General features: G+C 47.2%; 1 protein-coding gene across 2 annotated transcripts in view; it reads right to left on the bottom strand.

Annotated features, from left to right (window-relative positions):
• si:dkey-3k24.8 (lysophosphatidic acid receptor 6) overlaps positions 1-22,308 on the bottom strand; it is an 86,417-nt gene extending 64,109 nt beyond the window's left edge. For both annotated transcript variants that reach the window (XM_087982823.1, XM_087982824.1), the window contains exon 1: positions 21,940-22,308. The gene's annotated coding sequence lies outside the window, so the exon portion shown is untranslated. The remainder of the gene's footprint in view (positions 1-21,939) is intronic.
• Positions 22,309-26,947: the final 4,639 nt, after the last annotated feature.

Here is a 26,947-nt window from a genome sequence, read left to right as displayed (position 1 = left end):
CAGTGACTGGGTGTACTGGTTATTCAGTGACTGGATATACTGGTTACTCAGTGACTGGATGCACTGGTTACTCAGGGAATGGATAAACTGGTTACTCAGTGCATGGATATACTGGTTACTCATGACTGGGTGTGCTGGTTACTCTGTGACTGGATATACTGGTAACTCAGTGACTGGATGTACTGTTTACTCAGTAACTGGATGTACTGTTTACTCAGTGACTGGAGAAACTGGTTACTGAATGACTGGATATACTGGTAACTCAGTGACTGTACATACTGGTTACACAGTGACCGGATATTCTGGTTACTCAGTGACTGGAAATACTGGTTACTCAGTGACCTAATGTACTGGTTACTCAGTGACTGGATATACTGGTTTCTCAGTGACTGGATGTAATGGCTACTCAGTGCCTGGATATACTGGTTACTCAATGACTGGATGTACTGGTTTCTCTGTGACTAGATGTACTGGTTATTCAGTGACTGAATTTACTGGTTACTCAGTGACTGGATGTAATGGTTACTCTGTGATTGGACATACTGGTACCTCAGTGACTGGATATACTGGTTACTCAGTGACTAAATATACTGGTACCTCCGTGACTGGAAATACTGGTTACTCAGTGACTGGATATACTGGTACCTCAGAGACTGGATATACTGGTTACTCAGTGACTTAATGTACTGGTTACTCAGGGACTGGATATACTGGTACCTTAGTGACTGGATGTACTGGTTACTCAGTAACTGGATATACTGGTTACTCGGTGAATGGATGTACTGGTTACTCCGTGACTGGATATAATGTTTTCTCAGTGACTGGATATACTCGTTCCTCAGTGACTGGATGTACTTGTTACTCAGTGACTAGATATACTGGTAACTCAGTGACTAAATATACTGGTACCTCAGTGACTGGATATACTGGTTACTCAGCGACTTCATATACTGGTACCTCAGTGACTGGATATACTGATTACTCAGTGACTGGATGTACTGGTTACTCCGTGACTGGATATACTGGTTACTCAGTGACTGGATATACGCGTTCCTCAGTGGTTGAATATTCTGGTACGTCAGAGCTGGATATACTAGTGACTCTGTGACTGGAAATACTGCTTACTCAGTGACTAAATATACTAGTTATTCAGTGACTGGATGTACTGGTTACTCAGTGACTGGATGTACTGGTTACTCTGTAACTGGATATACTGGTTACTCAGTGACTGTATAAACTGGTTACTCAGTGACTGGATATACTGGTTACTCAGTGACTGTATAAACTGGTTACTCAGTGACTGGATATACTGGTTACTCAGTGTCTGGATGTACTGGTTACTCAGTGAATGGATATACTGGTTACTCAGTGACTGGATAAACTGGTACATCAGTGACTGGATGTCCTGGTAACTTAGTGACTGGATGTACTGGTTACTCAGTGACTGGATATATTGGTTACTAAGTGACTGGATATACAGGTTACTCAGTGACTGGATACACTGGTTACTCAGTGGCTAGATATACTGGTACCTCAGTGACTGGATGTACTTGTTACTCAGTGACTGGATATATTGGTTACTAAGTGACTGGATATACAGGTTACTCAGTGACTGGATACACTGGTTACTCAGTGACTGGATATACTGGTTACTCAGTGCCTGGATATATTGGTTCCTCAGTGACTGGATGTACTTGTTACTCAGTGACTGGATACACTGGTTATTCAGTGACTTGATGTACTGGTACCTGAGTGACTTGATGTGCTGGTTACTCAGTGACTGGATGTACTGGCTACTCATTGTCTCCATATATTGGTACATCAATGACTGGATGTACTGGTACCTCAATGACTGAATGTACTGGTACCTCAGTGACTGGATATACTGGTTAATCAGTGACTGGATGTACTGGTTTCTCAGTCACTGGATGTACTGGTACCTCAGTGACTGGATATACCGGTTACTAAGTCACTGGATATACTGTTTACTCAGTGACTCCATGTACTGGTACCTCAGTGAATGGATATACTGGTTACACAGTGACTGGATATACTGGTTATTCAGTGAATGGATATACTGGTTTCTCAGTGACTGGATGCACTGGTTACTCCGTGACTGGATGTACTGGTTACTCGGTGAATGGATGTACTGGTTTCTCAGTGACTGGATAGACAGGTTGCTCAGTGACTGGATATACTGGTTACACAGTGACTGGATATACTGGTTTCTCAGTGACTGGATGTACTGGTTACTCAGTGACTGGATATACTGGTTTCTCAGTGACTGGATGGACTGGTTATTCAGTGACTGGATATACTGGTTACTCAATAACTGGATTACTGGTACCTCAGTGACAGGATGTACTGGTTACTCGGTGTCTGGATTGACTGTTTACTCATTGACTGGATATACTGGTAACGCAGTGACTGGATATACGAGTTACTCAGTGACTGGATATACTGGTTACTCAATGTCTGGATGTACTGGTTACTCAGTGACTGGATACACGTGTTATTCAGTGACTGGATGTTCTGGTAACTTAGTGCCTGGATATACTGGTTACTCAGTGACTGGATATACTGGTTATTCAGTGAATAGATATACTGGTTTCTCAGTGAATAGATATACTGGTTACTCAGTGACTGGATATACTGGTTACTCAGTGACTGGATATACTGGTTTCTCAGTGACTGGATATAATGGTTTCTCAGTGACTGGATATAATGGTTTCTCAGTGACTGGATATACGCGTTCCTCAGTGGTTGAATATACTGGTACCTCAGAGCTGGATATACTAGTGACTCTGTGACTGGAAATACTGCTTACTCAGTGACTAAATATACTAGTTATTCAGTGACTGGATATTCTGGTTATTCAGTGACTGGATGTACTGGTTACACAGTGACTGGATATACTGGTTACTCTGTAACTGGATATACTGATTACTCAGTGTCTGGATAGACAGGTTGCTCAGTGACTGGATATACTGGTAACTCAGAGACTGGATATACTAGTTACTCAGTAACTGGATATACTGGTTACTCAGTGACTAAATATATTTGTTATTCAGTGATTGGGTGTACTGGTTACTCAGTGACTGTATAAACTGGTTACTCAGTGACTGGATGTACTGGTTACTCAGTGACTGGATATACTGGTAACTTAGTGACTGGATGTACTGGTTACTCAGTGACTGGATATATTGGTTACTAAGTGACTGGTTATACTGGTTACTCAGTGGCTAGATATACTGGTACCTCAGTGACTGGATATATTGGTTCCTCAGTGACTGGATGTACTTGTTACTCAGTGACTGGATACACTGGTTATTCAGTGACTGGATGTACTGGTACCTGAGTGACTTGATGTGCTGGTTACTCAATGTCTGGATGTACTGGTTACTCAGTGACTGGATACACGTGTTATTCAGTGACTGGATGTTCTGGTAACTTAGTGCCTGGATATACTGGTTACTCAGTGACTGGATGTACTGGTTATTCAGTGAATAGATATACTGGTTACTCCGTGACTGGATGTACTGGTTTCTCAGTGACTGGATATACTGGTTTCTCAGTGCCTGGATATACTGGTTACTCAGTGACTGGATGTACTGGTTACTCAGTGACTGGATATACTGGTTTCTCAGTGCCTGGATATACTGGTTACTCAGTGACTGGATGTACTGGTTACTCAGTGACTGGATATACTGGTTACTCAGTGACTGGATGTACTGGTTTCTCAGTGACTGGATGTACTGGTACCTCAGTGACTGGATTTCCTGGTTTATCAGTGACTGGATATACTGGTTTCTCAGTGACTAGATATACTGTTTACTCAGTGACAGGATGTACTGGTTATTCAGTGACCGGATGTCCTGGTAACTTAGTGACTGGATGTACTGGTACCTCAGTGACTGGATTTCCTGGTTTATCAGTGACTGGATATACTGGTTTCTCAGTCACTGGATGTACTGGTACCTCAGTGACTGGATATACCGGTTACTAAGTCACTGGATATACTGTTTACTCAGTGACTGCATGTACTGATACCTCAGTGAGTGGATATACTGGTTACTCAGTGAATGGATATACTGGTTACTCAGTGAATGGATATACTGGTTTCTCAGTGACTGGATGTACTGGTTACTCGGTGAATGGATGTACTGGTTACTCAGTGACTAGATATACTAGTACATCAGTGACTGGATGTACTGGTTAGTCAGTGACTGGATATACTGGTTTCTCAATGACTGGATAAACAGGTTGCTCAGTGACAGGATATACTGGTAACTCAGAGACTGGATATACTAGTTACTCAGTAACTGGATATCCTGGTTACTCAGTGACTAAATATATTTGTTATTCAGTCACTGGGTGTACTGGTTACTCAGTGACTGTATATACTGGTTACTCAGTGACTGGATGTACTGGTACCTGAGTGACTGGATATACTGGTTAATCAGTGACTGGATGTACTAGTTACTCAGTGACTGGATATACTGGTTTCTCAGTCACTGGATGTACTGGCACCTCAGTGACTGGATATACCGGTTACTAAGTTACTGGATATACTGTTTACTCAGTGACTGCATGTACTGGTACCTCAGTGAGTGGATATACTGGTTACTCAGTGGCTAGATATACTGGTTACTCAGTGACTAGATATACTGGTACCTCAGTGACTGGATATACTGGTTACTCAGTGACTGGATATACTGTTTACTTAGTGACTAGATATACTGGTTACTCAGTGCCTGGATATACTGATTACTCTGTGACTGGATATACTGGTTACTCAGTGACTGGATATACTGGTTACTCAGTGACTGGATGTACTGGTTACTCCTTGACTGGATATACTGGTTACTCAGTGACTGGATGTACTGGTTACTCCTTGACTGGATATACTGGTTACTCAGTGAATGGATATACTGTTTTCTCAGTGACTGGATATACTGGTTACTCAGTGACTGGATATACTGTTTACTTAGTGACTGGATACACTGGTTACTCAGTGAATGGATATACTGTTTTCTCATTGACTGGATATACTGGTTACTCAGTGACTAGATGTACTGGTTACTCAGTGACTGGATGTACTGTTTTCTCAGTGAATGGATATACTGTTTTCTCAGTGATTGGATATACTGATTACTAAGTGACTGGTTGTGGTAAATACTGTATGACTGCCCATTTTGGTTACCGTCTCATGTTCCCAGGTAAGATTTAAGTGGGTAATTTATTCATATCACAGTACCTCTCAATCAGTGGCTATAGACTAATGTCTAACTTGGAAATGATTGTGGGTTCATTCTGCAGTGCTTGGGTTTAAGTATACGAGGATGTTGTGTCAATGTTGTGGGGTCAGTGGCAGTTACTGAAGGTTATTGATCCATCTTTATTTCTTCAATGCACCTTTGGAAACCTGAGCTACGTTTCTGTGTGTGCCTCTCTTATCCAGTATTGCCTCCAGCCGTGTGTCCTGTTCAAGCTGCACGCATATTCAGGCACCCCAGACTGTTGTCAAGCTGGTGTCGCAACAGTTATGGGGGTCTGAGGGAGTGACTTTCACTGCTGAAGGGAGAGTTCCTGCTGCGATGATGGGCCATATATTGGAAGGTGCCGATGGTTGAGACAGGAGCCATGAACACTTTTGAAAAGGGACCGGAACTGGCCCTTGGAGCACTGGAACCTGCAGGGTTCGTGCTCACGTGCTGGAGACTGGGATGAGATTTGGGGGCTAGGCTGGTCATGGCATTCATCCACTCCAGCCTCCCCACTACCCTTGACCCTTGACCCACTCCAAATTGCCTATCGGACCAACAGTCAGATGCCATATCACTTGCCCTTTCACTCCTCCCTAGAATATTTTGACACCAAGAACAGCTATTCTACTCATTGACGACAGTTCAGCCTTCAACACTATTATCCCCTCGAGACTGATGACTAAACTTAGTGATCTTGGACTAAGCCCCACTCTCTGCAACTGGATCCTCACTTTCCTGACCCACAGGCCGCAATCAGTGAGGATTGGGGACACTATTTCATCCTCACTAACACTCAACACTGGAGCCCCCCGCCCCGGGGGTGTACTCAGCCCCCCTACTGTACTCACCGTATACCCATGACTGCGTCGCCAAATACCATTTACAAGATCGCTGATGACACCACTATAGTCGGTCAAATCTCAGATGGCAATGAAACAGACTACAGACGGGAGGTGGAAGGCCTGGAAAAATGGTGCACTGAGAACAACCTAGCTCTCAATGCCGGCAAAACCAAGGAACTCATTATTGACTTTCGGTGGGATGTTACACATGCCCCCCCCTACACATTAACAGCACAGAGGTGGGACAAGTGGAGAGTGTCAAGCTCCTGGGAGTGATCATCCACAACAAGCTTTCTTGGACTCTTCATGTGGATGCACTGGTTACAAAGGCCCAACAACATCTCTTCTTCTTCAGGCAGCTGAGGAAATTTGGCATGACGGTGAATACCCTTTGCCAACTTTTATAGGATGTGCCATCGAGAGCATTCTGTCTGGATGTATCACTACCTGGTATGGCAACTGTACCATTCAGGATCGGAGACGGTTACAGAGAGTGGTGAACCCGGCCTGGACAATCACAAAGGCCAACCTCCCATCTATAGAATCCATCTACCAGGCCCCGCTGTCAAGGAAAGGCCGCCAGCATTCTCAAAGATCCACCCCACCCTGGCAATGTTTTTCTACAACCTCTACCATCAGGGAGAAGGTACAGAAGCCTGAACACACGCACACCAGTTGGTTTCGAAACAGTTTCTACCCGACTGTTAGAATACTGAATGGACTCTCAAACCCTTACCATTCGCCTGTCCCTGTGTTTCTGTTTTTGCCGCTGTTTACCCATTATTTACTTATCTCTGCTACTTAACTCTGTGATCGGCCTGTGATCGGCTCACAAGACAAAGCTTTTCACTGTGTACACATGACAATAAACCCAATTCAGTAGTTTATTCAGATATGAGGGGCTGGATGGTCCCTTTCTGTGCTGTAAAACCTTTCTGCAAAAGTTGAAAATGTCCCCAAATGAGGTCAGGCATGTCGAGCCGCAGAACCAGGGGCAATCAGACGGCTAAGGCAATGAGAGTGGGACAGACTCCCAAGCGGTCCGCGAGAGTGAGGGGAGGAAATTAAGCAGAACGCTGAGCAGTTCATTTACGCAGGGGCGGTCATACAAAAACAGCGCCCTGGGAGTGCTCGGATACTAAAGCAGTCCATGTCCAAATGAATCATATTGGATGAGGACTGGCAAGTAACATTTGCACAGTGCAAGTGCCAGGCAATAACGAGAGAGGGAGTGTGCTGCTGGTAAAGCAGGCAGCATCCAAGGAGCTAAAGGATCGACGTTTCGAGCAAAATCCCTTCATCCGGAAACGCGTCGATTCTCCTGCTGCTCGGATGCTGCCTGGCCTGCTGTGCTTTTCCAGCAGATAGCGGCGGGAGCTGGGCGGAAGTGAGGTCGGAGCAGAGAGGCTGCTGGGACTGCTATTTAAGTAGGCCTCAGGCCCTACACAGTGGGGCCTTCCACCTACTCTGCTCCTCGAACCTTCAATAAGAGTCCACAGGCTCGCAGTGGGATCATCGATCAGGGGCCTACCGAGGTGAATCACCTCTTCAAGGTTTCAAAATAATTTACCTCGACCAGTGGAGCCCTCCACTCCTGTTCCAGCAGCAGGAAGGGTGGGAGCTCTAACCAAGAAGGTCTCTTCTGTATTGTTAAGGTGAGGCTTTTCAATTGATATTTCTCGTGTACCATGTGATTGATTAAAAGTTTAATTGGTTAATTGAATAAGATCGTAGCAGGGAAGCACGAGAAATTATTTAATACATAAATTGTAAAAGTTAACTAACTAGGTAGAGCTGGCTGGACAAGGTGGTGTGCTGTAGCTGTGTGATGTGGGAGCTGGCTGATCCCATTGTGAACGGCAGTCACCACATCTGCAGCAAGTGTTGGTTGCTGGAAGAACTCCGGCTCAGAGTTGTTGAGCTGGAATCTGAGCTTCAAACACTGCGGCACATCCGGGAGGGGGAGAGTTACCTGGACGCTCTGTTTCAGGAGGCAGTCACACCCGGCAGATTAAATAATTTAAATTCTGATCAGGGACATCAGAGTGTGACTGTAAGTGAGGCAGGCAGGGGGAACCTGAGTTCAGGAGCGCAGGAGCCTCAGCCCTTGACCTTGTCCAACAGGTATGAGATTCTTGCTCCCTATACGGATGAGGAAAAGGGCTTTGGACAGGATGAGCCAACTGACCAAGGCACCATGGTCCAGAAGGCCATTCAAGAGGGGGGAGCTAATAGACAAGTAGTTGTTATAGGGGATTCTATAATTAGGGGGACAGATAGTATCCTATGCAAGCCGGATTGGGAGTCTCGCATGGTGTGTTGCCTACCCGGTGCCAGGGTTCGGGACATCTCCGACCGGCTTGAAAGGATATTGGAGCGGGAGGGGGAGGATCCAGTTGTTGTAGTCCACGTTGGTACCAACAACATAGGCAAAGCTAGGAAGGAGGACCTGTTTGAGGATTATCGAGCACTAGGAAGGAAATTGAAGAACAGGTCCTCGAGGGTCATAATCTCCGGATTACTGCCCGAACCACGGGCTAATTGGCACAGGGATAAGAAAGTTAGGGAAGTAAACGCGTGGCTAAGGTATTGATGTGGGAAAAAGGGATTCCATTTCACGTGGCATTGGCATCAGCTTTGGAACCAGAGGGATCCGTACCGTTGGGACAGTCTCCAGCTGAACCGATCTAGAACCAGTGTTCCAGCGAAAAGGATAAACAGGGTGGGCAGTAGGACTTGAAACTTCTGAGTCAGGGGGAAGGGAAAGTGAAAGCGACAGGGAGTCTGGAGTTAACTGGAAAGATAACCAGCAGGATAGCACGTGTGCAGGTGGGTTTAAACTCAAGGCAGACTAGGAATGCAGCAGAAAAGGAAGGATAACTTAGGACATCTTATGATTTCCAATATCTCTAATACTGATAAGAAAGTTAGCATGAAGGCACTTTACCTTAGTATTCGTAACAAAGTAGATGAATTAACGGCATTGCTGGCATCGTGGTTAGCATTGCTGCCTCACAGCACTAGGGTACCAGGTTCGATTCCTGCCTCGGGCGACTATCTGTGTGGAGTTTGCACGTTCTCCCTGTGTCTGTGTGGGTTTTTTCCCACAGTCCAAAAATATACAGGTTAGGTGAATTGGCCAGGCTAAATTGCACATAGTGTTAGGTGTATTGGTCAGAGGGGAGGCGGGTCTGGGTGGGTTACTGTTCGGAGGGTCGGTATGGACTTGTTGGGCCGAAGGGCCTGTTTCCACACTGTGGGGAGTCTAATCTAAATCATTGTAAATGATGATGATGTGGTGGTCATCACAGAGACGTGATTGCAGGCGGTTTCAGGACTGGCAGTTAAACATCCAAGGATATACAACTTATCGAAAAGACAGGGAGTGGGCAGAGGGGGAGGGGTTGCCTTGTTAGTTAAGAATGTAATTGCATCTATGGCTCTGAATGACATAGGGCCAGATAGTGTGGAATCTGTGTGGGTGGAGTTGAGGAACCACAAAGGAAGACTAGCCATAATGGGAGTTATGTACCGACATCCGAACAAAGGTCAGGACCAGGGGTGCAAGATGTACCAGGAAATAGGGCATTTCAGCAAAGGTAAGGTCATGTGATCATGGGGGGACTTCAATATGCTGGTGGACTGGGTGAATAATGTTGCTGGTGGATCCAAAGAAAGGGAATTCATGGAATGCTTACAGGGTGGCTTTTAGGAGCAGCTTGTGATGGAGCCCACAAGGGAGCAGGCTTTTCTGGACTTAGTGCTATGTAATGAGCCAGACTTTATAAAAGATCTTAAAGTAAGGGAACACTTAGGAGGCAGCGAACATAATATGGTAGAGTTCAGTCTGTAGTTTGAAAGAGAGAAGGCAAAATCAGATGTAATGGTGTTACAGTTAAATAAAGATACTTACAGAGGCATGAGAGAGGAACTGATGAAAGAGCCTAGTGGGGAAGACAGTAGAGCAACAATGGCAGGGGTTTCTGGGTGTAAATGAGGACACAGGCCAGAGGTTCATCCCAAGGAAAAGAAAGATTATCCAGGGAGGGGTTAGACAGCCATGGCTGACAGAGGAAGTCAGGAAATGTATCTAAGGAAAAGAGAGAGTCTATAAAGTGGCCCAGAGCACTGGGAAATCATAAGATTGGGAAGGCTACAAAAACAAAGAGAGAAATAAGGAAGGAGAGGATCAGATATGAAGGTAGGCGAGCCAGTAATATTAGAAATGATAGTAAAAGTTTCTTTCAATACATAGAAAACAAACGAGAGGCAAAAGTAGACATTGGGCCGCTCCAAGTTGATGCTGGAAGGCTAGTGATGGGAGATAAGGAAATAGCAGAACTTAAATACTTTGTGTCAGTCGTCACAGTGGGAGACAGGAGTAATATCCCAACAATTAAGGAGAGTCAGGAGGGAAAGTTGAGTGTGGTAACCATTACAAAAGAGGAAGTGCTAGAAAAGCTAAACGGTCTAAAAATTGATAGATCTCCTGGCCCCGATGGGCTACATCCTAGACTCCTGAGGGAGGTGGCTGAGGAAATAGCGGAGGCGTTGGTTGCAATCTTTCAAAAATCACTGGAGTCAGGGAAAGTCCCGGATGATTGGAAAATCGCTGTTGTAACCCCATTGTTCAAGAAAGGATCAAGACAAAAGATGGAAAATTATAGGCCGATTAGCCTAACCTCAGTTGTGGGTAAAATTCTAGAATCCGTCGTTAAGGATGAGATTTCTAAATTCTTGAAAGTGCAGGGTCGGATTAGAACAAGTCAGCATGGATTTAGTAAGGGGAGGTCATGCCTGACAAACCTGTTAGAATTCTTTGAAGAGGTGACAAGTAGGTTAGACCAGGGAAAACCAGTGGATGTGGTCTATCTAGACTTCCAAAAGGCCTTTGATAAGGTGCCTCACAGGAGGCTGCTGAGTAAGGTGAGGGCCCATGGTGTTCGAGGTGAGCTACTGGCATGGATTGAGGATTGGCTGTCTGACAGAAGGCAGAGAGTTGGGATAAAAGGTTCTATTTCAGAATGGCAGCTAGTGACAAGCGGTGTCCCGCAGGGTTCAGTGTTGGGGCCGCAGCTGTTCACGTTATATATTAATGACCTGGATTAAGGGACTGGGGGCATTCTGGTGAAGTTTTCCAATGATACAAAGTTAGGTGGACAGGCAGGTAGTTCTGAGGAGGTGGGGAGGCTGCAGAAAGGTTTAGACAGTTTAGGAGAGTGGTCCAGGACATGGCTGATGAAATTTGACGTGAGCAAATGTGAGGCCTTGCACTTTGGAAAAAGGAATACAGGCATGGACTATTTTGTAAACGGTGAGAAGATTCATAAAGCCAAAGTATAAAGGGATCTGGGAGTGCTAGTCCAGGATTCCAGGATTCTCTAAAGGTTAACTTGCATGTTGAGTCTGTGATTAAGAAAGTGAATGTAATGTTATCATTTATCTCAAGAGGGTTGGAATGTAAAAGCAGCGATGTGCTACTGAGACTTTGTAAAGCTCTAGTTAGGCCCCATTTGGAATACTGTGTTCAGTTTTGGGCCCCACAGGAAGGACATACTGGCACTGGAGCGTGTCCAGAGGAGATTCGCACAGATGATCCCTGAATGGTAGGCCGAACATACGATGAACAGCTGAGGATCCTGGGATTGTATTTATTAGAGTTGAGAAGATTGAGGGGAGATCTAATAGAAACTTACAAGATAATGCCTGGCCTAGAAAGGGTGGATGCTGGGAAATTATTTCCGTTGGGCGGAGAGACTAGGACCCGTGGGCACAGCCTCAGAATTAGAGGGGGTCAATTTAGAACGGAAATGAGGAGACATTTCTTCAGCCAGAGAGTGGTGGGCCTGTGGAATTCATTGCCACGGAGTGCAGTGGAGGCCGGGACGTTAAATGTCTTCAAGGCAGAGATTGATAAATTCGTGATCTCGCAAGGAAATAATGGCTTAGATTAGATTCCATACCGTGTGGAAGTAGGCCCTTCGGCCCATCAAGTCTACACCAACCCTCTGAAGAGTAACCCACCTAGACCCATTTCCCTCTGACGAACGCAGCTAATACTTTGGGCAATTTAGCATGGCAAATCCACCCCAACCTACACACTTTTGGACTGTGGGAGGAAATGGAGCACCAGGAGGAAACCCACGCAGACATGGGGAAAATGTGCAAACTCCACACAGACAGTTGCCCAAGGCTGGAATCGAACCTGGGACCCTGGTGCTGTGAGGCAGCAGTGCTAACCACTGAGCCACCATGGCTACAGAGAGGGTATGAGTAAGTGGAGTTGAAATGCCCATCAGCCATGTTTAAATGGCAGAGTGAACCCAATGGGCTGAATGGCCTTACTTCCTCTCCTGTGTCTTATGTCTTATGGACTCTGATCTCCAGCATCTGTGGTCCTCACTTTCTCCTAATAACAAGAGAGAATCGAACTCTTGATATTCAACAGCATTAGCCGTCCCTCACTCTCCCACTATCAACATCCTCGGGGTTACCATTGACCAGAATCTGATCTGGACTTGCCATATAAACAGTGTGGCTGCATGGACCGGTCAGAGGCTAGGAATACTGCAGCGAGAAACTCACCTCCTGACTTCCCAAAGCCTGATCATCATCGGCAAGGCACAAGTCAGGAGTGCAATGGAATACTGCCCTGGATGAGCACAGCCCCAACAGCACTCAAGGATCTCGACACCGCCTGGGACAAAGCAGCCCGCTTCATTGGCACGTCTACCACAATCACTCTTCCTTTTCCCACTGGTGCTGAGTAGCAGCAGAGTGTACTGTCTCCAAGATGCAGTGTGGAAATTCACCAAGGGCTCCTTGGTCAAACCCACACCCACTTCCACCCAGAAAGGACCAGCAGTGGATACATGGGAACACCATCTCCTGAAAGTTCACCATCCCGCCCTGGACTTATAGCGTTTTCCCTTCGCTGTCGCTGGGTCAATATCCCTAAGGGATATTGTCGGTCAACATCCAGCACATGGTTTGGGAAAACAGCTCGCCACCACTTTCTCAAGGGGCAGTTCAGGACGTGCAATAAAGCAATAGCAGATGTTTCAATGTGTAGAATCCCTATAGAGTGGAAGCAGGCCATTTGGCCCCTCTAGTCCACATGCCCAACCTCAGAGGAGCATCTCATCCCAGACTCACACCACACACACCCCCTCCCGCTCTGCGCTAACCTGCTTTTCCCATGGCCAATCCACCCCAGCCTGCACATCACTGGACACCACGGGATAATTCAGCATGACCAATCCGCCCTAACCTGTATGTCTTTGGATTGTGGGAGGGAAACCCACGCAGACACGGGGAGAATGGGCAAACTCCACACAGATAGTCGCCCCCCCAAGGCTGGAATCGAACCTGGCTCCCTGGCGCTGTGAGGTAGCCGTGATTGCAATGTTTCAAAATATATCCATTTTGAAACTTTACGCCTGGAGGATAAAGAAAGAAAGAGGCCAGAGACCCAGATTTGTGGAGCCGAAATACATGGGCTCAGCTTTTAACAAGTTGAATGCATTTAGATCTTCTGAAAAGATATGGACTGATGTGGACATTGTACTCACGAGCGTGAAATATTTGGCGAGGGTCAACGCAGGAAATATGTTGGGGTTTAAAACTGGATAAACCGCCAGCTTCAGATGTACCCTTCAGAACGGCAGAAGGCCATTCAGCCCCTCGATGCTGTTCTACTATTCAATGTGATCCTAGCTGATCTGTTTCCTCAATCGAGTCCACCTTCTTTTGACCTAAATCCCCGAATAACTTTGCTGAACAGAACGTGACCTATCTGAGATTCAAAATGAGCAACTCATCCAGCACCCGCTGGGAGGAGAGTTCCAAACCTCGAGCAACCTTTGAGTGTGTCGAAGTGCTTCCTAACATCTCTCCTGAGCGGTCTAGCCCTAATTCTCAGACTATGTGCCCTGGTTCTAGCGTCCCCAGCAGTGCAAACAGTTTATCTTTTATTTACCTTGTTTTTTTTCCTGTTGAAGATTTCGATCAAATTACCCTTAACCTTGTAAATGCGAGAGAAAATAGGCCAGACTTGGAGATAGTCATAGCTCCCTTCCGGGGCAGCCCGGTAGCTCAGTGGTTAGCACGGCTGCCTCACGGCGCCAGGGACCCGGGTTCGGTTGGAGCCTCGGGCAACTGTCTGTGTGGAGTTTCTCCCCGTGTCTGCGTGGGTTTCCTCCGGGTGCTCCGGTTTCCTCCCACACTCCAAAGATGTGCAGGTCAGGGTGGATTGGCCACGCTAAATTGCCCCATAGTGTTCGATTCAGCCATCAGAGGGAAATGGGTCTGGGTGGTTGACTCTTTGGAGGGTCAGTGTGGATTGGTTGGGTCAAAATGGGCTGTTTTCCACACGGTGAGGAATCATAACATCGCACCCAAAGTCCAGGTGTCATTCTAGTTGATCTATGTTGTGCTCCCTCCTCGGCCAATATGTCCTTCCTAAGATGATGTCACAAGACTATCATAAGATGGCCTTACAGAACAGAGAAGGGATCTGATTTGAGGTGCACAAAATAGCGAGGGGCAGGTAGGGAGAAACTATTCCCATCAGTAGATGGGTCAATAACCAGGGGGCACAGATTTGAGGGAGCTTTAGATGGGATTAGAGAAAAGCAAGCATCCAGAGGTGATATCTCCCTCAAGACATTTAAGAACGAGTTAGATAGTAGGACAGAAGACGAGGCCAAGTGCCGGGAAATGGGATGAGAATGGTTCGGCTTTTGACTAGCACAGACGCAATGGGCCGAAGGGTCATTTAAAGCGATGCTAAGATTCTGAGTGGGTTTATTGAGGGAGATGCTGAGAGTTTCTGTCAAGGGGCAGATGTAGAACACAGGCACGTTTCCCATTTAAGGCTGAGATAGAAATGATTCCTGCTCTTCAAATGTCACCCGTCTACGAAATTCTGTTCCCGTCATATAATCGGCGCAAAGTTAGACCACGTTATGGCTGACGAGCAAACAGAGCTCAGACCGCAAGCAGAGGAAATTATTGATTGGTGGAGGGGCCGAATGGCCCACTCTTGCTGCTGTTTCACGTGTTCTTCTATTCAGTTTGTTGGAGGCAAGGTTGAAGGATATTTGCTAATCCTCTGAGAAAGTTAGATTAGATTAGATTCCCTGCAGTGTGGAAACAGGCCCTTCGGCCCAACAAGTCCACACCGACCCTCGGAAGAGTAACCCACCCAGACCTACTTTCTCTCTGACTACTGCGCCTAACACTAGGGCATCCCGTGGAATCCAGAGGCAAGAGCAAACGGAATGCTAGATTTGTCCAGATGTAGGTTAATACAGGGTTACAACCAATGTCAAACTGGATGTGACTATCAATGGGTTCAGTTTAGGGGCAGTTGCTTCCTCTGTTGTAGATACCAATGCTTTGAGCTTATATGAAGGGGCAAGATTAAGATCATTACAGTGGATACAGTGTGGCTGGGTAGTTCATATTGAGGAAGATAGCTGGGAATAGTTGGAAGGTATTGATGGACTGAGCTGAAAAATGGAATTCAATTTCAAGAAGTGAGGGGTAATGATTTGGAGACAGCAAACATGGTGAAGGGAATACACTTACATACTCACACACACGGACATACTCGGACACACAAGATACTCACATGTTCGCACACACACAAACACATACTCAAACACACACACACATATTCTCGCACACACACACTTGTATATATAACGCACAACGTACACTCACTCACACATATTCTCGCACACACACACTTGTGTATATAACGCTACACGTACACTCACTCACATGCTCTCACACACAGACACACTCTTATCTCCGTAGGTACACACACACACACCCACACACAGATTCTCACACACACAGACTCTCACACACACAGATTCCCACACACAGACTCTCACACACACACAGATTCTCACACATACATACTCTCCCACACACACACACACTCTCACACACATACTCTAACACACCCATGCTCTCGCACACACACAGACTCTCACACACACACATTCCCACACAGATTCTCACACACACGTACTCTCCCACACATGCAGTCACAACATATATGCTCTCTCTCACACACACATAACTCACACACACATACTCTCCCACACACACAGATTCTCACATGCTCACAGATCACACACCCATACTCTCTCTCACATACATACTCTAACTCTCACACACAGATTGTCACACACACCCATACTCTCAAACCCATAGATTCTCACATACACATACTCTCCCACGCACACACACTCGTACATATATACTCTCTCTCACACACACACACACAACTCACAAACACACATACTCTCTCTCACAGACACACTCTCACACACACATACTTTCTCACCCACCACCCACACTCAGATTCACATGCACACAAACTCTCACACAGATTCGCACACACTCATATTCGTACGCACACATATTCACAAACAGATTTTCACACACACATGCATAGGCTCACGCACTTACACAGACTTACATACCAATACACACAGCCTCAAACAGGCTGCCTTTACCCAGTCACCCTGTAACCTCCAGTGCTCAAATGCATCATTAACTAGTCAATGTGTGGACAATAAATGACTAAGCGAATAAAGAATGCATTTAACTTGCTTTCTGAGTGACTGGTTGAGGCAGATTCGGATATAACAAATGATCTGATCACCATCATCATGAAAGTACAGTGCTCGTGGACTGGAGAATTGCAAATAGTTCCACCCTGCCCGATGAAAGCAGGAGATGAACTTGTCCCTCGGGAATGAGCTGCCAGAGGATGTGGTGGAGGCTGGTACAATTGCAACTTTTAAGAGGGTATATGAATAGGAAGGGTTTGGAGGGACGTGGGCCGGGTGCTGGCAGGTGGGACGAGATTGGGTTGGGATATCTGGTCGGCATGGACGGGTTGGACCGAAGGATCTGATTCCGTGCTGCACATCTCTATGACTGTCAATGATGGGGAAACATTTTGAGGCAGTATTTCAGGTTGTTAATGGACTCGAAGCAGTTGGTGAACGACCAGTCGGTCCGACGGTGACATTACGCTAATTTTGGTAAGAATGTAGTTGGCGTTTGGGGGACGGAGGTTGAAATCGTGCTGAAGCAGCTCGTAGAATTTCAGTTTGGTGATTGAAGTCGAGAAATGAAAGCTTGGAGCAGTGATGGATAGCATCTTCAATATTCGTGACACAACGTACCCATCTGGCTCACTAATAGGGAAGGAAATCTGTAGTCTTTAACCAGGCTGGATTTGCACGTGACTCTAGACCCACAAGAATAGGGCTGTTACTTGACCTCTCTCTGAGCAGTCTGACCAAGACACTCAGTTCAAAGGGGGCAGTTAGGGATGAGCAACAAGACATGGTGGCTGTATTACGTGAAAGGCAAAGGAATTTCTTTTTTGTTGTTCCCGGGATGTCACATTCAAATCTCTGACCCAGACACGATCGGTCGAATGAATCGGAGAAATCCCAAAGGGCAGGAAGAGGCCATTCAGCCCATCCCTCGCCAACCCTCGATCCCAGCATTTTTACCATGGCGAATCCACCCAGCCTGACCACTCCAGGGCAATCGAGCCCGGTCAATCCACCCAACCTGCGCATCTTTGGACTGTGGGAGCAAACCCACGCAGACACAGAGAGGGAATGTGCAAGCTCCGCACAGACAGTCACTCGAGGGTGGAACTGAACCTCAGGTTCACAGCACTGGGAGGCAGCGGTGCTAACCACTGAGCTGCTTCTCCTCCCCATTGGTGCTGCTGTTGGGAGCAATGTTTGCTGAGGCTTCCTGCCCCTTTGCAGTTTCCCCGCCTTTCTCTGCCACCATCTCCCTACCGCCCTTCCACACTGGACAGCCCAGGACGCCAAGGGCACATCTGCAGGCCTTATTTAACATCCAGGAGAAAGTGAGGACTGGAGATCAGAGCTTAAAAATGTGTTGCTGGAAAAGCGCAGCAGGTCAGGCAGCATCAAAGGAGCAGGAGAATCGACGTTTCGGGCGTTCCTGAAGGGCTTATGCCCGAAACGTCGATTCTCCTGTTCCTTTGATGCTGCCTGACCTGCTGCGCTTTTCCAGCAACACATTTTTAAGCTCTGATTTAACATCCAACCTTGCTGGACTGTCCATGATTCTCTTAACTTTTCTTTTAACCTTTATTCGTGTCTGTTTCGTCTGAAGTTCCAACCTTTTTTTTAATTGGGTCTCACTGGCAGCACTCCCTAACTCTGCCTTTTCAGAACTCTCTCAGCTCCCCGAATCCAAGGTAACTGACACTCTTTTTGACCAAGGTGTGCTATCTCACACTCGTTGCTGTACTTGTCATGTAATGCTCCCATCGTATCAGCGCACTCATTTGTCTTCCTGTGATTTCTCCAGCATTCATTTCTCATATCGATTGGAGTGAAATCTGCCCTTCACTCTGGCCCTATCTGTAAGTGATTGTAAAGATAGAATCTTTCAGACAGGAGCAAACCAGTCACCACCCAGCTAAATCTGTTCAAACGTCCATGCATTATGTATCCAATGCACTGTTAATAGAACCCAAGCCAACTATGAGGGAGAAATTAAGGCATTCATCTTTTCTTGCGGAAAGAGTTTGTTGACTCCCTCAGTCTCACAACCCTCACCTCATCAACAGAGTTATAATTGCTCCCTATTTATGGATTATTTCGATCAACCTGTGCAGATATCGGCCACTTTTGGAATACCGTGTACAATTCCGATCTCCCGGATATAGAAACGATGTTGTGAAACTTGAAAGGGTTCAGAGAAGATTTACAAGGATGTTGCCAGGGTTGGAGGGTCTGAGCTACAGGGAGAGGCTGAATAGACTGGGGCTGTTTTTCCCCGGAGTCAAGGGTGTGGTGCGGGAAAAGCACAGCAGGCATCCGAGGAGCAGGAGAATCGACGTTTCCGGCTTAAGTCCTTCATCAGGAATGAGGCTTGTGGGCCGTGGAGTGGGGGTGGGGGGGTTGCTGAGAGATAAATGGAAAGGAGGTGGGGCTGGGGGGAAGGTAGCTGGGAATGTGGCTGAAGGTGAGGGTGAAGGTGAGAGGTCGGAGAGGAGGGTAGAGCAGATAGGTGGGAAGGAAGATGGACAGGTCAAGAGGGCGGTGCCGTGTAGGAGGCTTGGGACTGGTATAAGGTGGGGGGAGGAGAAATGAGGAAACTGGTTAAATCCACATTGATCCAGTGTGGTTGGAGGGTCCCGAGGCGTAAGATGAGGCGTTCTTCCACCTGGTGTTGGGTGGTGAGGGAGTGGTGATGGAGGAGGCCCAGGGCCTACATGTCCTTGACGGAGTGGAAGGGGGAGTTGAAGTGTTCAGCCGCAGGGCGCTGGGGTTGGTGGGTGCGGGTGATGTTCTCTGAAACGATCCGCAAGTTGGCGTCCTGTCTGCCCAAAGTAGAGGATTGCACATTGGGTGCAATGGATACAGTAGATGAGATGCGTGGAGGTACAGGTAGGTTTCTGTCAGATGTGGAAGGATCCTATGGGGCCTTGGAGAGAGGTGAGGGAGGAAGTGTGGGCGCAGGTTTTGCACTTCCTGCGGGAAAGGACTGGGGTGTGGGCTGGTGGGGTGGGGGGGGCAGTGGGAGCCGCGGAGGGAATGGTCTCTCCGGAATGCTGATAGGGGTGGGGAGGGAAATATATCTCTGGTGGTGGGGTCCTTTTGTAGGTGGTGGAGGTGGCGGAGGATGATGCAATGTATACAGAGATTGGTTGGGTGGAAGGTGAGGACCAGGGGGAGTGTTCCATCCTTGTTGCATTGGGAGGGGTGGGGGTCAAGGGCAGAGGTGCGGGAAGTGGATAGAGGGCATCTTCGATCACGTGGGAAGGGAAATTGCGGTCTTTGAAGAAGGAGGTCCTGAGACACATGCATCAACCAATCCCACTGCTCCATGGCCAAACATTTTAACTCCCCCCCCCCCCCCACTCTGCCAAGGACTTGCAGGTCCTGGGCCTCCTCCATCGCCACTCCCTCACCACCCGATGTCTGAAGGAAAAATGCCTCATCTTCACCCTGCAACCACACTGGATTAATGTGGATTTCACCAGTTTCCACATTTCCCCTCCCCCCATCTTATCCCAGTCCCAAGCCTCCAACTCGGCACCGCCCTCTTGACCTGTCCATCGTTTTTCCCACCTATCTGCTCTACCCTCCTCTCCGACCTATCACCTTTCCCCATACCTTCATCTACCAATTACATTCTCAGCTACGTTTCCCTCCCAGCACCACTCCCCTCCCATTTATCTCCCAATCCCCCAGCACACAAGCCTCATTCCTGATGAAGGGCTTATACCCGAAATGTCGATTCTCCTGCTCCTCGGATGCTGCCTGACCTGCTGTGCTTTTCCAGCACCACTCTCTCGACTCTGATCTCCAGCATCTGCAGTCCTCACTTTCTCCTAGCTGTTTTCCTGGGAGTGTCAGAGGCTGAGGGGTGACCTTATAGAGGTTTATAAAATCATGAGGGGCATGGATAGGGTAAATAGACAAAGTCTTGTCCCTGGGGTCGGGGAGTCCAGAACTAGAGGGCATAGGTTTAGGGTGAGAGGGGAAAGATATAAAAGAGACCTAAGGGGCAACGTTTTCACACAGAGGGTGGTACGTGTATGGAATGAGCTGCCAGAGGAAGTGGTGGAGGCTGGTACAATTGCAACATTAAAGAGGCATCTGGATGGGTATATGAATAGGAAGGGTTTGGAGGGATATGGGCCGTATGCTGGCAGGTGGGACTAGATTAGTTTGGGATATCTGGTTGGCATGGACGGGTTGGACCGAAGGGTCTGTTTCCATGCTGTACAGCTCTATGAGTCTAAATAGATAAGGTCTTTTCGCTGGGGTGGGGGAGTCCAGAACTAGAGGGTATAGGTTGAAGATGAGAGGGGAAAGATATAAAAAGGACCTGAGGGGCAACTCTTTCACACAGAGGGTGATGTGTCTATGGAACGAGTTGCCAGAGGAAGTGGTGGGGGCTGGTGTAATTTAAAACGCATCTGGATGGGTATATGAATAGAAAGGATTTGGAGGGATATGGGCCAAGTGCTGGCAAATAGGACTAAATTGATTTCAAATATCTGGTTGGCATGGACAAGTTGGGTCTGGTTTCGTGCTCAACATCTCTATGACTTGAGCCCAGGCTTGCTGGCTCAGAGGTCAGGACGCTACCACTGTTCCTCAAGAGCCGATTTCCTCTGCTTTATGTTCAAAGGCAGCTTTTATCCACCCCCCACCCCCACCACCACCACTGCCTGTTTCTTTTCCACCTGAAGGATATGACTGATCCATCTTATCTAAGACCTCCTGAAAGATCCCCACCAGCTGGCTTCCTGTTTGACCAACTGTGTTTCTGCGGTTTACTCCTGTTGCGCGTAGCCGAGAGATGACAGGATATTTCCCAAGACAGTGGGTTCAAGATGTCCCCTGCCAGCCAAGATACAGTGTGTGGGGAAATGAGAATGGTTTGACCTGTCAGCACTTTTCCATACAAACGTTGTCTGGTTTTCGTGAATTCTGTGATTCCTTGCAGAGCTAACGGAGGTTTCAGTGGCAGAATCTCGTTGGAAATAAGCCGACTCCGAATTTGCTTACACACAAATGACATTTACTTCAGAAGCCTCAGAGATACGAAGCTTTCTTAAGTATGAACCTTTGGAGGACAGTCAATGAAAATTCCTCCATCCCTCCTGGGTGGGTATTGGAAAATATTTGAGTTCCAACCTGGGCAGGCAAATGTCTCTATCTTCAGCACCCCAGTCTTTAGCGCAGTGTTGCTCTGATCAACAGCATTGGTTTTAAGGAGGTTTCATTCCTTACCTCTCTCATCCTCAGATGCCCAGAGTCCTCGGCGTTCCCTGCCCTCCTAAGGCATTCGGGACGTGTCGCTGTTAGCCTGGAGAATCAGGCTGTCAACTGTTACGATTCAGCTGAAAACTATACTGCGTCTACAACAGGAAGTATCAAATTTAGAAGCAGCCTCCGAGTTAGATCTAGTATCAGAAAGAAAACACTGTCCAAATTTGAAAAACGACACAAAGTGAGGCCCACTGCTTTTCGGGGTGGCTTTTCCAAAAGCAATTCAGACATTCCCAATTAGCCGCTCCATCCCGGCAACACACAAAGTTGATTTGCTTCAAGTGCCCATCAAGATTTCATTTTAAGTCATCTTCTGTCTCAGCTTCCACCTGCTTCGTGAACATTGGTTGTTATGTGACTGTCACTCGCTGCATCAACTTGCTCTGCCTCAACCTACATCATCTTGTCTGTACATTTTAATCTGACTCAAAACGTTAGCTCTGCTTCTCTCTTCACCGACATCCTGGAACCTGCTGAGTTTCTCCAGCACTTTCCGTTTTTATTCCAGAGTCTGCTGCATTTTGATTTTAACTGATCCATAGATCTGTCTCTCCCTCATCCCTGGGCTTAATAGCGCAAGCTGCTTTGCTTCCATTGTCAATAAGGGGACACAAGGGATCAACGAAATTTTCCAAGATACTTATCTTTTACAGTCATGGAATCCCTACAGTGCTGGAAACAGGTCGTTCGGCCCGACAAGTCCACACCGACCCTCCATAATGTCTCCCACCCCAGCCCTTTCCCCCACCCAATTACTCTACATTTACTCCTAGCCTTCACATCCCTGGACAGTACGGGCAATTTAGCATGGCCAATTCCCCCTGAGCTGCACATCTTTGGATTGTGGGAGGAAACCGGAGCACCCGGAGAAAACCCACGCAGACACGGGGAGAAGGTGAAAACTCCACATATGTGGACCAATCCACATCCTCTCAAAACACTTAGAGAAGGCAGCTGAGACCCTAAAGTTTTCTTATCTTAAAGAGAGATGTAATGTGCATGTTGCAACTGGTCAAACTACTTGATAATAAGCAAAACGCAATTTATTTAAACACTGCAGTTAAAATTCAAACAAAAAGAAAGAGGAATTTAATATAACAACTCTTGGAAAACATAACTGTATAATAGATACAGTACCTATAAGGAACTAACAGTTACAGTGTAATAACTTCCCATAACACACCCTTTGGTAGAAAGGCAAATTCCCATACTGATTCTTACATGCAGTTCTCCAATGTGGGAGGAAGAAACATTGAGAGAAGATTCAGAGGGTAACAGAGACCCTGACTGAAGCTTCTAAGTCTTTCAAGAGCCAAACAGCTTCTGACGCTATTGAGCAAAAAAAACACAATACCCAGAAATCTGGGTCTGTGAGAGCTGACCACACCCATCCCGGCAGCTTCTATTGTTCGACCTTTGAAAACAACCCCAAGACCTCGCAAGTTGTTTACTCTTCAAGTAACCAATTCGGCACTTCCACCTCGCTTCAAAAACAAAACAAACAGGGTGAAATAACATCTTGAAGTGATAGCATCATCGCAACATGTAAAATTGGAATGGAGAAGGGTTACATTTAGGGTGGCACAGTGGCTCAGTGGTTAGCACTACTACCATACAGTACCATGGTCCCAGATTCGATTCTAGCCTTGGGTGACTGTCTGTGTGGAGTTTGCACATTCTCCCCGTGTCTGCGGGGGTGTGCTCCGGTTCCCTCCCACAGTCCAAAGATGTGCAGATCAGGGTGAATTAGCCACACTAAGTTGCACATAGTGTTAGGTTCATTAGTCAGAGGGGAATGGGTCTGGGTGGGTTGCTCTTCGGAGGGTCGGTGTGGAGTTGTTGGACCGAAGAGCCTGTTTCCACACTGTAGGGAATCTAATCATCTAATCTAATCAGCTCATTAGGCTTTAGAAGAACGAGAGGCAATCTCACTGAGACAGAAAGGGCTTGACAGACTCAATGCTGAGAGGTTGTTTCACCCTCATGGGAGAGCTCAGACTAGAGGACACAGTCTCAGTAAAAATAGGGGTGCCAATCTAAGACAGAGCAGAGAAATGTCTTCCCTCATGGAGGTCCTTGTCACAGAGAGCTGTGGGGGTAAGAGCCCTGGAGTGTATTGAAGGCCGAGATAGATACATTCGGGGAATCGAGGGTTAGAGGGAAAGGGCAGGAAACTGGATGTCAGGAATGTCGGATGATCCTATTGAATATCGGAGCAGGCTCGAGGGGCCGAAAGGCCTACTCCTGTTCCGCTTTCATATGGACTCCGTCAACTAGACAGCAGAGTGAGAGGATAACCAGAACGGGACTCAAAGGGTGGGATGCATCGAGAGGGAGCGCCAGCGACCCAGGTTCGATTCCCGCCTCGGGCAACTGTCTGTGTGGAGTTTGCACATTCTCCCCCGTGTCTGCGTGGGTTTCCTCCGGGTGCTCCGGTTTCCTCCCACAGTCCAAAGATGTGCAGGTTAGGGTGGATTGGCCACGCTAAATTGCCCCGGAGTTTTCAGGGATGAGGAGGCTGGGTGGATTAGCCAGGGGAAGCAAAGGGTTAAAGGGATGGGGGTTGGGGGGGGGGGGTGCGGTACTTGATGGGCTGAATGGCCTGTCGGGATTGTCAGGAGGATGCATTCATTTTGAAACTGAGCTGCGAAGGGATTTCTTCGAGAGAGAGAGAGAGGAGTGAATGTTTGTGACTCTGTCCCCGAGTGGGTTACGGAGGCTACGTCAATGACGTAATTGAGAGGTGGTAGATTGATTTTTGAAATATCTGGGAGCTGAAGGACTAACAGGAGCTGGCTTGAACGGCGAATGGAAGACTGGGGCAGTTTGCCCGCTAGCATGGCCAGGCCGGCACGAATGGCCTCCAACTGCTCCTTTTTCTTGAAGAACGGGACAAACATTGAAAGCGCTAGAGCAACTGTAGCACATCTTTCAGGGCTGAGAAAGCTGTGGTTCGTACACGGCTGGGAGAATCAGTGGTTAGCACTGCTGCCTCCCAGCGCCAGCCTCAGGGCGACTGTGTGTGGAGTTTGTACATTCTCCCCGTGTCTGCGGGGGTTTCCTCTGAGTACTCTGGTTTCCTCCCACAGTCCAAAGCTGTGCAGGTCAGGGTGAATTGGCCATGCTAGACTGCCCAGAGTGTTCAGGGATGTGTAGGTCAGGTGCATTAGTCAGGGGCAAATGTAGAGTAATAGGGGAATGGGTCTGGGTGGGTTACTCTTTGCAGGGTCGGTGTGGACTTGTTGGGCTGAGGTCTAGATTAGAGTGGTGCTGGAAAAGCACAGCAGGTCAGGCAGCATCCGAGGAGCAGGAAAATCGACGTTTTGGGCAAAAGCCCTTCATCAGGATTCCTGATGAAAGGCTTTTGCCCGAAACATCGATTTTCCTGCTCCTCAGATGCTGCCTGACCTGCTGTGCTTTTCCAGCACCACTCTAATCTAAACTCTGATCTCCAGCATCTGCACATCTCACTTATGCCTTGTTAGGCCGAAGGGCCTGTTTTCAAATTGTTGAGATTCTATGACTCTATTCTAAAGGGGGAGGAGGAACAAGTGGAACAGCAGGTGAGGTACCCAGAGCAAAATGAAAGGGAGTATTAACAGTAGTGAAGGAGCGTTATGGGGAAAGAGTCGGTGTTAATAGCAGAGAATATGTGAGCCCTACAGAGGGCAAACTCACACATGCAAGGCACGAGGAGAGGAATGGGCAGGTAACCGAAATGGATGACCAAGCTCATGCCTTGGCTCATTGTTGTGTCGTGAATGCTATAAATGGACAACGCGTCATCAGCTTTGAGCTGGGCTTTGTTGGCACACCACAGTGGACCCAGGACCGAAACCCTCGCTTGATAGCATGATGCTGTCCTCTACAGGTGAGCCAGCCGAAGGTCACGGGGCTCTTAAGGGATCAGTTTTGGAAGGAGATGAACATCAGCACCTACCCAACAGTTCAAATGTAGGCCAGTGCATAACTTAGCAAATTCAAAGCCCCTGTATTAAAGGTAATACAGTAATTAGCATATCTTTGATCTTTGCAACGCTTGAAGAAACCAAATTTGTTTTGCTCATGGAAGATACTTACGACATTAACACATGCAATTAGCAACTCGGGAAATGACTGTCTTGGTTCAGCCCATTGAGATGTACACCACAGGGAAAGGCAAAAACAAGTGCAGAATCATACCAATCCCATTCTCAATTTGCAAAATGGTTTAATTGTAGCAATGGGGCTTCCAAGGAAAAGAGACCATCAAAAGGTCCAGAACTTGACACTGACTCCGAAAATCATTTTGCGAACAGTGGTTAGCACTGCTGGAGTTGAATCAGGGTATATGTAAGGGATCGCATTTTGGTAAGTCAAACCAGGGCAGGACTTATCCTGTATGGTCTTGGGGCGTGTTACAGAACAAACAGATCTAGGACTACTGTTTCATAGGTCACAGATCGACAGGGCGTGAGGAAGGCCTTTGGCATGTTTGCTCTCATCGGTCACAGCGCTGAGTACAGGAGTTGGGACATCATGTTACAGCTGTACAAGATATCGGTGAGGCTACATTCAGAGTACTGTGTGCAGTTCTGGTCACCCCACCGTAGACAGGATATAATTACACTGGTGTTATGAAGGTGTGGGTGTACTGCATCATTAAGAGAGTTAAAAGTGAACACAACTACCTGACACAGCACCAAATGTTCTGAAAAAGATACGAGAATTAGATTGCCTACAGCGTGGAAACAGGCCATTTGGCCCAACAAGTCCATACCGACCCTCCGAAAAGTAACCCACCCAGACCCATTCCCCCACCCTATGTTTACCCCTGACTTATGTATTTAACCTACACATCCCTGAACATTCTGGGCAATTTAGCATGGCCAATCCACCCTAACCTGCATATCCCTGAACACTCTGGGCAATTTAGCACGGCCAATCCACCCTAACCTGCATATCCCTGAACACTCTGGGCAATTTAGCA

The sequence above is a fragment of the Chiloscyllium plagiosum genome, unplaced genomic scaffold (genome assembly GCF_037043375.1).
Source record: "Chiloscyllium plagiosum isolate Xiang-an unplaced genomic scaffold, Cpla_swu_hap1 HiC_scaffold_44, whole genome shotgun sequence".
Taxonomy (NCBI): Eukaryota; Metazoa; Chordata; class Chondrichthyes; order Orectolobiformes; family Hemiscylliidae; genus Chiloscyllium; species Chiloscyllium plagiosum.
This window is presented reverse-complemented; position numbering and strand designations above follow the sequence as displayed.